The sequence below is a fragment of the Heptranchias perlo genome, chromosome 11 (assembly GCF_035084215.1).
Source record: "Heptranchias perlo isolate sHepPer1 chromosome 11, sHepPer1.hap1, whole genome shotgun sequence".
NCBI classification, from domain to species: domain Eukaryota; kingdom Metazoa; phylum Chordata; class Chondrichthyes; order Hexanchiformes; family Hexanchidae; genus Heptranchias; species Heptranchias perlo.
In genome coordinates, this window is record NC_090335.1 from 7,661,869 (window position 1) to 7,672,439 (window position 10,571).

Consider the following 10,571-nt stretch of genomic DNA (forward strand, 5'->3'; position numbering starts at 1 on the left):
ATATGGAGCGATTCCGGTGAATCTCACCCATCTTCGGACGGAGCTGCTCATCGGTGTGAGGCTCCAAAGCCTCCCTTGGAAACATCGGCCTTCCAAATTGAGGCATCTCTCAGAGATTCCCTTGTGCCCATTCTGCTCTGAGTGGAGGGATTTCCTGAACAGGTCACTGCTGCATACTCTCCCTCGCCTTCCGTCCCGACATGCCCTCGGGTAACATCCTGCTGGCCGGCAGAGGCGAGTGTCCCCTCAGGAAAGCCCTGTATTTGGGGTTCCTCCTCTGCACCATTGGAGACCTGGGGTGGAGAGGGTTGCATGAACATTCTCCTCGGCCATTTCACAGATACCCGGCCACTTGTCCATTTTGTGGGTTGGATGAAGATATACATTATCTTTATTTACAGTACCGGAGGCTGCAACCCCTGTTTCACTATTTAAAGGGGCCGCACCTCAAGTTTCAGTTACCTTGAAGTCCTTGTCTTCGGGCACCCAGTGAACAGGGTGGGGGAGAGAGGCGGGGGGTGTGCGGATCAGATGAACCCCTGGTGAGGATGTTCCTGGGCCAGGCTAAAACCACCATCCACTGGAAGCATCCACATGGAGGATTGTTCTGACTGCTGGCCGCTGTTCCACGGCCTTCAACACACCCGGGTGACCTTGGAGAGGGGTCGCGTGGGCTCCACCAATACACTTGAAGCCTTCGTGGGCAACGCAGGACAGCAACTGTGTCACTAACGAAAGGAACCAGATCATTGGTTAATTTTATTTTTAGTTGTATTCATTTTAATTTGATTGGACGATTTGTAATCGTGGGGCCCTCCTCTTCACCAATCGTCATATTTAGTCCGAGAGCCATGGGGCAAATCACATTGCTCCAATTCAAAATACTCCAATGTCCAACACACAAGAGCAAATCAGATCCTGTCACATCATTGCTGGGATCTTTGGAATTGACACAATGTGATTGTGAATAAAAAGGCCTCAAGTTTGGAAGTGAATCCATGGAGACAAAGGGGCAGGTCACAAGCCCCAAACACAAATAGTGTACAGCCCCAGTGGCCTAATGGATAAGGCACTGGCCTCCTAAGCCAGGGATTGTGGGTTCAAGTCCCACCTGGGGTGAGTTTGGTTTTTAAACCAACTGCATTCTGTGAAAACCAGCTCTTTGTCCTCATTGCTGAATTCCAGAGAGATCAAAGAGCTCAATCACACGAGGTGTCCTGTGAATTGATGAAACTTATTCCCAGGAGGGGCAAGGAAACAGCGACAAAACCACTTGCTTTTCACATAAAATCGACATTTTGCCCAACACTCAACTGTACCAATTGCTGACACACAAAAGCAAGTCAGATCCTGTCACGTCATTGCTGGGATCTTTGGAACTGATACAATGTGATTGTATGTGAAAAGAAAGGGATGGCCCATAAAAAGGCATCAAATTTGAAGTGAATCGATAGGGACAAAGGGACAAGTTGCAAGCACCAAGGTCCTGTTGCACACCGCCCCAGTGGCCTAATGGATAAGGCACTGGCCTTCTAAGCCAGGGATTGTGGGTTCAAGTCCCATCTGTGGTGAATTTTGAGAATCTAACATACTCAGGGAACAATGTCACCTGCATTTTCCAGGCAAATAATCTCATTTTACCGAACACTGTCTTCTTCTTCTCTTCCTCTTCCATGCCTAACAGTACGAGAGGAAACCCATTTCTTGCACTGCTTTCCATCCAGCAGGTCATGCTCTGGGTTTTTCCCGTGTCAGAGTCCATTCTAACATGAACAGTTGTTACCCTGACTCGCAACTCCTTACCAGGACCACCAGATAGATATGATGGGGGGGGTCGTTACTCTGCTCCCATCAGACACGAGTACCCCACCGGATGTCAACCCACCATTCAGGGACCAGAACTCTCGTCTACACTTGCCAGGACTGTTTTAGGGAATCAAAAGTGTTCACAACTGCTGCCAATCATTGCTGAAGTGTGTGGAATTGGCAGATATATTTTTGCGTTATCGAGTGTTTCGAAGGTCACCTTGGAGAACGTTTACCCGAAGATCGGTGGCTGAATGTCCTTGACTGCTGAAGTGTTCCCCGACTGGGAGGGAACCCTCCTGTCTAGCGATTGTTGTGCGGTGTCCGTTCATTCGTTGTCGCAGTGTCTGCATGGTCTCGCCAATGTACCATGCTCTGGGGCATCCTTTCCTGCAACGTATGAGGTAGACAACATTGGCCAAGTCACAGGAGTATGAACCATGTACCTGGTGGGTGGTGTCCTCTCGTGTGATGGTGGTATCTGTGTCGATGATCTGGCATGTCTTGCAGAGGTTGCCCTGGCAGGGTTGTTTGGTGTCGTGGATGCTGTTCTCCTGAAAGCTGGGTAATTTGCTGTGAACGATGGTCTGTTTGAGGTTGGGTGGCTGTTTGAAGTCGAGTAGTGGAGGCGTGGGGATGGCCTTAGCGAGGTGTTCGTCGTCATGGCGTAGTTTCTCCGCTCCGGGAAAGTACTGGACGATGAAGGGTACTCTGTAGGTTGCGTCCTGTGTTTGTCTTCTGAGGAGGTCTATGCGATTTTTCGCTGTGGCCCGTCGGAACTGTCGATCGACGAGTTGAGCGTCATATCCCGTTCTTACGAGGGCGTCTTTCAGCGTCTGTAGGTGTCCATCGCGTTCCTCCTCGTCTGAGCAGATCCTATGTACTCGCAGGGCCTGTCCATAGGGGATGGCCTCTTTGATGTGGTTAGGGTGGAAGCTGGAAAAGTGGAGCATCGTGGGCTTGCGGTAGAGTGAGGTGCTGAGGTGCCCGTCTTTGATGGAGACTCGTGTGTCCAAGAAAGAAGCCGATTCTGAGGAGTAGTCCATGGTGAGTTTGATGGTGGGATGGAACTTGTTGATGTTATCGTGTAGTCTCTTCAGTGATTCTTCGCCGTGGGTCCATAGGAAGAAAATGTCGTCGATGTATCTGGTGTATAGCGTTGGTTGGAGGTCTTGTGCAGTGAAGAAGTCCTGCTCGAACTTGTGCATGAAAATGTTGGCGTATTGGGGTGCGAATTTGGTCTCCATGGCTGTTCTATGTGTTTGGGTAAAGAACTGGTTATCGAAGGTGAAGACATTGTGATCCAGGATGAAGCGGATGAGTTGTAGGATGGCGTCTGGAGATTGGCTGTTGTTGGTGTTGAGTACTGAGGCTCTTGCAGCGATGCCATCATCGTGGGGGATACTGGTGTATAGTGCCGAGACGTCCATCGTGGTGAGAAGTGTTCCTGGTTCAACTGGTCCGTGGGTGCTGAGTTTTTGTAGGAAGTCTGTAGTGTCGCGACAGAAGCTGGGGGTTCCCTGTACGATGGGTTTCAGGATGCCCTCGACGTATCCAGAGAGGTTCTCACACAGGGTTCCATTGCCTGATACGATAGGACGTCCGGGTGTGTTGGCTTTGTGTATCTTTGGGTGGCAGCAGAAGTCTCCCACGCGGGGAGTACGTGGGATGAGAGTGCGTAGGATGCTTTGAAGGTCTGGATCGAAGGTCTTGATCAGTTTGTTGAGCTGGTGGGTGTGATCTTTGGTCGGATCTGCGGGTAACCGTCTGTAGTGTTCCTGGTTGTCCAGTTGTCGGTATGCTTCTTTGCAATAGTCCGTTCTGTTCTGTATGACGATGGCTCCTCCTTTGTCCGCTGGTTTGATGACGATGTTGCGGTTGGTCTTGAGAGCGTTGATGGCGTTGCGTTGTGCTCGGGTGACATTCTGGACTGTCTTGTGAGTGCGGCTGATGAATCTGGCGTTGACGCATTTCCTGACAGCTTGAGCATACATGTCAAGCTGAGGGCAGCGACCCTCCGGAGGAGTCCAGTTTAACTCTTTCTTCTTCGGTTGCTGTACCGCGGATCCCTCTGTCTGCTGTTCCGGATCGTTGATTGTCTCATTGGGTTCGCTGCTGACATCTTGGGATTTGTGGAAGAATTCCCGGAGCCTCATTCTCCTGATGAATTCCTCTGTGTCCGCCGTGAGACCGATGGGGTCCATTTTGGTGGTGGGGCAGAAATTGAGCCCTCGGCTGAGAACTTCGATTTCGTCTGGTTGAAGGGTGTGGTCGGACAAATTGACGATAGATCTCCCTGTGGTTGTAACCGTGGTACCGGGGGAGGCTTGGTCGATGCTGGTGGTGATGCCGAGTTTCTCAAGCTTCCTGCTCTTGGTTTTCATGTCGGCAGCGTAGTTCCGTTGCCTCGTCTGTTTGGCGGTGTCTCGTAGCTGGTCTGCTGTGTCCTGAGTACAGGTTGAGAGTATGGACTCTATCTTGGTTTCGAGGTTGCGGCGTCTGCTGTAGAGTTGGTGTACGAGATGGTTGCAGAGTGTGCGAGAGGTACGACGACAGAGTCTCTCAGCGTAATCTGAGTTGTGTGTCGAATTGAGTGGGTTTGTGATCTGTAGTCCTTTCGGGATCTTGTCTGCTTTCTTGCAGCTCTGTAAAAACTTGATGTCTGTGTCGATATGCGCGATCTTCTTGGAGATCCTCTCCACTGTGCTCCACGTCATCAAACCAGCGGACAAAGAAGGAGCCATCGTCATACAGAACAGAACGGACTATTGCAAAGAAGCATACCGATATGGACCACGACTACTGGCTGTTCACCCTCCCACTCCAGAATGTCCTGCAGCCGCTCCGTGACATCCTTGACCCTCGCACCAGGGAGGCAACATACCATCCTGGAGTCACGTTTGCGGCCACAGAAACGCCTATCTGATCTCCTTACAATTGAATCCCCTATCACTAGAGCCCTGCCACTCTTCTTCCTCCCCTCCTGTGCAGCAGAGCCACCTGTGGTGCCACAAACTTGGCTCTTGCTGCTTTCCCCTGATAAGCCATCTCCCCCAACAGTATCCAAAGCAGTATATCTGTTTGAGAGGGAGATGGCCCCAGGGGACTCCTGCTCTATCTGCCTAGTCCTTTTACTCTTCCTGGTGGTCACCCATTTCCTTTCTGCCTGCGTAACCTTTACCTGTGGTGTGACCACCTCACTGAACGTGCTATCCACGATAGTCTCAGCATCGCGGATGCTCCACAGCGAATCCACCCACAGCTCCAGCTCCGAAATGTGATTAGACAGTAGCTGCAGCTGGACACACTTCCTGCACATATGGTCACCAGGGACACTGGTAGTGTCCATGACTTCCCACATAGTGCAGGAGGAGCATATCACGGGTGCGAGCTCTGCTGTCATGACTTGCCTTAGATTTACACTGCGTTCACCTCTCAGACTCTCCTCCCGCTCTCGGGACTCTCCTTTCACACTGCGTTCACCTCTCAGACTCTCCTCCCGCTCTTGGGACTCTCCTTTTACACTGGGCTCACCTCTCAGACTCTCCTCCCGCTCTTGGTCTCTCCTTTTATACTGTGCTCACATCTCGGACTCTCCTTTTACACTGGGCTCACCTCTCGGACTCTCCTCCCGCTCTCGGGACTCTCCTTTTACACTGCGCTCACCTCTCGGACTCTCCTTTTACACTACGTTCACCTCTCAGACTCTCCTCCCGCTCTTGGTCTCTCCTTTTATACTGTGCTCACATCTCGGACTCTCCTCCCACTCTCGGTCTCTCCCTTTATACTGAGCTCACCTCTCGGACTCTCCTGCCTCACCTGTGACGTCGCACAGTAGTTGTCTCTTGTTGCAGGTCTGCTGCTGATTTTATTCCCCGCTCTAAGTCTTCTGCTGCTCAGGTCCGCCGCCGCTCTGCAGAAAAAGTCAGGAAAAGCAAGGCAAAGCAGCACCTCCTTCCCCCACTTCATCAAACTCCCACACTCACCAAACTCTCAGCTGTCTCACTCTGTGCCTGCCGCACTCCGTGCTGGTTGCGTTTGCCACTTTTCCGCCCACTCCACCAACCCATTGATATCTTCTTGGAGTCTACAGCTATCCTCTTCACCATCAACTACACGGCCAATTTTTGGGCCGTCTGCAAATTTGCCAATCGTGCCCCCTACATTCAAGTTCAAATCATTAATATATACCACAAACAGCAAGAGACCCAACACTGAGCCCTGTGGCACAACACTGGAAACAGATTTCCATTCACAAAGACATCCATCGACATTTACCCTTTGTTTCCTGTTACTGAGCCAATTTTGGATCCAATTCGCCACCTTTCCCTGTATCCCATGGGCTTTTACCTTTCTGACCAGTCTTCCAGGTGGGACCTTGTCAAATGACGAACTAAAATCCATGTAGACAACATCCACTGCACTCCCCTCATCAATCCTCCTTGTCACTTCCTCAAATAATTCAATCAAATTTGTAAGGCATAACCTTCCCTGGACAGAGCAGGAGGAGGCCATTTGGCCCATCGAGTATGTGCCTGCTCTTTGCAAGAGCCCTCCAATTAGTCCCACTCCCCTGCTCGTTCCCTGTTGCCCGGCAAATTTCTCCTTTTCAAGTAGAAGTCCAATTCCCTTTTGAAAGTTACCATTGAATCTGCTTCCACCACCCTTTCAGGCCGTGCATTCCAGATCACAACAACTCACTGGGAAAAAAAATGCTCCTCATTTCCCCCCCGGAGATTTTGCCAATTATCTTCACTCTGTGTCCTCTGGTTACCGACCCTCCTGCCGGTGGAAATAATTTCTCCCTATCCACTCGATCAAAATCCTTCATCATTTTGAACACCTCGATTAAATCTCCCTTCAAACTTCTCTGTTCTAAGGAGAACAATCCCAGCTTCTCCAGTCTCTCCACATAACTGAAGTCCCTCATCCCTGGTACCATTCTGGTAAATCACAGGAGAGTAATTAGACAAAAATTGACACCGAGCCACAAAAGGAGATATTAGAACAGGTGATCAAAAGCTTGATCAAAGTGGTAGGTTTTAAGGAGCGTCTTAAAGGAGGAGAGAGAGGTGGAGAGGCAGAGAGGTTTAGGGTGGGAATTCCAGAGCTTGGGGCCGAGGCAGCTGAAGGCACAGCCACCAACGGTGGAGCGATTAAAATCGGGGATGTGAAAGAGGCAGGGATTGGAGGAGCTCAGAGATCTCAGAGGGTGGTAGGAGGTGACAGGTTACAGAGAGAGGGAGGGGCGAGGTCATGGAGGGATTTGCACACAAGGATGAGAATTTTAAAATTGAGTCGATGCGGGACTGGGAGCCAATGGAGGTCAGTGCGCACGGGGGTGATGGGAGAACGGGACTTGATGTGAGTTAGGATACGGTCAGCAGAGTTTAGGATGAGCTTCAGTTTATGGAGGGTGGAAGATGGTAGGCCGGCCAGGGGAGCAATGGAATAGTCAAGATTAGACGTGAGGAGGCCATGGATGAGGATTTCAGCAGCCGATGAGCTGACAATGACATCTGGCTTGGAGCCAAATCCATCGAGGGGATAAAATCCACAATTGACCCTGACTCAGTTGAGTGTGTCGAGGAGGCTCAGCCATATGGAGCGATTCCGGTGAATTTCACCCATATTCGGACGGAGCTGCTCATTGGTGTGAGGCTCCAAAGCCTCCCTTGGAAACATCGGCCTCCCAAATTGAGGCATCTCTCGGAGATTCCCTTGGGCCCATTCTGCTCTGAGTGGAGGGATTTCCTGAACAGGTCACTGCTGCATACTCTCCCTCGCCTTCCGTCCCGACATGCCCTTGGGTAATATCCTGCTGGCCGGCAGAGGCGAGTGTCCCCTCAGGAAAGCCCTGTATTTGGGGTTTCTCCTCTGCACCATTGGAGACCTGGGGTGGAGAGGGTTGCATGAACATTCTCCTCGGCCATTTCACAGATACCCGGCCACTTGTCCATTTTGTGGGTTGGATGAAGATATACATTATCATTATTTGCAGTACCGGAGGTTGCAACCCCTGTTTCACTATTTAAAGGGGCCGTGCCTCAAGTTTTAGTTACCTTGAAGTCCATGTCTTCGGGCACCCAGTGGACAGGGTGGGGGAGAGAGGCGGGGGGTGAGCGGATCAGATGAACCCCTGGTGGGGATGTTCCTGGGCCAGGCTAAAACCACCATCCACTGGAAGCATCCACATGGAGGATTGTTCTGACTGCTGGCCGCTGTTCCACGGCCTTCAACACACCCGGGTGACCTTGGAGAGGGGTCGCGTGGGCTCCACCAATACACTTGAAGCCTTTGTGGGCAACGCAGGACAGCAACTGTGTCACTAACAAAAGGAACCAGATCATTGGTTAATTTATTTTTAGTTGCAGACATTTTAGTTTGATTGGACGATTTGTAATCGTGGTGCCCTCCTCTTCACTAATCGTCATATTTAGTCCGAGAGCCATGGGGCAAATCACATTGCTCCAATTCAAAATACTCCAATGTCCAACACACAAGAGCAAATCAGATCCTGTCACATCATTGCTGGGATCTTTGGAATTGACACAATGTGATTGTGAATAAAAAGGCCTCAAGTTTGGAAGTGAATCCATGGAGACAAAGAGGCAGGTCACAAGCACCAAACACCAATAGTGTGCAGCCCCAGTGGCCTAATGGATAAGGCACTGGCCTCCTAAGCCAGGGATTGTGGGTTCAAGTCCCATCTGGGGTGAAGCATTTTTTCACACTGAAACAAAAGCCAAAACACCTTCTCTGAACATTGCTCCATTCCGTGACAGTCAGGGAGCTTTCCTTTCAACTTACCAACCAATCCAGGGAGTTCCTGTCCACACCCTTCTCACTCAGTCACTTGCTTTCCAGTGGAACAAACCAATGCGATGCTTCTTCCAAGCTGTGCGCCATCCCAATACTCAGGGAACAATGTCACCTGCACTTTCCAGGCAAATAATGTCCCTTTACCTCCTTTCCTCATTTTACCAAACACTGTCTTCTTCTTCTCCTCCTCTTCCATGCCTAACAGTACAAGAGGAAACCCATTTCTTGCACTGCTTTCCATCCAGCCAGTCATGCTCTGGGTTTTTTCAGTGTCAGAGTCCATTCTAACATGAACAGTCGTTACCCTGACTCGCAACTCCTTACCAGGACCACCAGATAGATATGATGGGGGGGGTCGTTACTCTGCTCCCATCAGACACGAGTACCCCACCGAATGTCAGCCCACCATTCAGGGACCGGAACTCTCGTCTACACTTGCCAGGACTGTTTGAGGAAATCAAAAGTGTTCACAACTGCTTCCAATCATTGCTGAAGTGTGTGGAATTGGCAGATATATTTATTGATAAAAACAAAGTGAGTGGCGACAAGAACAGAATGTTATGAGAGCGTAGAGCAATGACCAATTGCACAAAGGCTGTGGTAGTAGCTGTGACCCCAGTGGCCTAATGGGGAAGGCAATGAGTTTGGGAATCACTCGAGCAAATGAAAGTGACAGACAGGAAAAGACCAACTGGTCTATCTAGCCTGTCCCATAAAGTTGTGCTGCCCGATGCATCTCGATACAGATACTCCCCACCCACCCAGAGCCGTGTAATCCCCTGGGAGAGGTGAAAAAACAGATTATAAATGGAGGATAATAAGAGAAATAAAATCTGGAAATTCCTCTCTGACCCCTTTAAGTGATCAAAACGAGTCGAGGAGATCACAGAGACCCTGATTTATATTATAGGATAACTAACTCTTCTACAAAGTAATCTCCACCTTGGTCCGAGAAACAGGACTTTGAGGAAACGTCTTTTAAAAGAATTTGCATTTATATCGCACCTTTCATGACCTCAGGACGTCCCAAAACGCTTTACAGCCAATGAAGTAATTTTGAAGTGTAGTCACTGTTGTAATGTAGGAAATGCAGCAGCAAATTCACGGACAGCAAGATCCCATAAGCAACAATGAGATAATGACCCGATAATCTATTTTATTGATGTTGGTTGAGGGATGAATATCGGCCAGGACACCGGGGAGAACTCCAAAATAACATCATGTGATCTTTCACAAACACCTGACCTGAAATACAGCACAGCTCTCCCTCAGTACTGCACTAAAGTGTCAGCCCAGATTATGTCTCTGGGAACACCGATCAGACCAACTTTTCTGTATCAGCCTTGGCTCAAAGATTGAGTCAGAAGGTTGTGGGTTCAAGTCCCACTTCAGGCTGACACTCCAGTGCAATGCTGGGGGAGTGCTGCATTGTCGGAGGTGCCGCCTTTTGGATGAGACGTTAAACTGATGGCCCGTCTGCCCTCTCAGGTGGATGTATAAGAACCCATGGAACTATTTCTAAGAAGAGCAGGGGAGTTCTCCCCAGTGTCCGGGACAATATTTATCCCTCAACCAAAATCACAAAAAAAACAGATCACCTGTTTATTTCTCTCATTGCTGTTTGTGGGATCTTGCTGTGTGTAAATTAGCTGCCACATTTCCTACATTACATAGAATTACATCGAATGTAATTAGCTACATCACTGGCATCTACCTGACAATGTGGAAAATTGCCCAGGTACGTCCTGTCCACAAAAAGCAGGACAAATCCAATCCGGCCAATTACTGCCCCATCAGTCTATTCTCAATATATCCTTTATATAATATGGAGACCAGGACTGTTCTCAGTACTCCAAGTGTGGTCTAACTAAGGTTCGATACAAGTTCAACATGACTTCTCTGCTTTTCAATTCTATTCCTCTGGAAAAGAACCCGAGTGTTGG

General features: G+C 49.6%; 3 non-coding genes across 3 annotated transcripts; all 3 read left to right on the plus strand.

Moving 5' to 3' along the window:
* The first annotated feature begins 1,046 nt into the window (after nt 1-1,046).
* On the plus strand, nt 1,047-1,119 carry trnar-ccu (transfer RNA arginine (anticodon CCU)). The gene has a single exon. It is a non-coding gene; the product is annotated as a tRNA-Arg (tRNA).
* A 379-nt stretch (nt 1,120-1,498) lies between these two features.
* trnar-ucu (transfer RNA arginine (anticodon UCU)) lies at nt 1,499-1,571 on the plus strand. Its single transcript has one exon. It is a non-coding gene; the product is annotated as a tRNA-Arg (tRNA).
* A 6,880-nt stretch (nt 1,572-8,451) lies between these two features.
* Nucleotides 8,452-8,524, plus strand: trnar-ccu (transfer RNA arginine (anticodon CCU)). Its single transcript has one exon. It is a non-coding gene; the product is annotated as a tRNA-Arg (tRNA).
* Nucleotides 8,525-10,571: the final 2,047 nt, after the last annotated feature.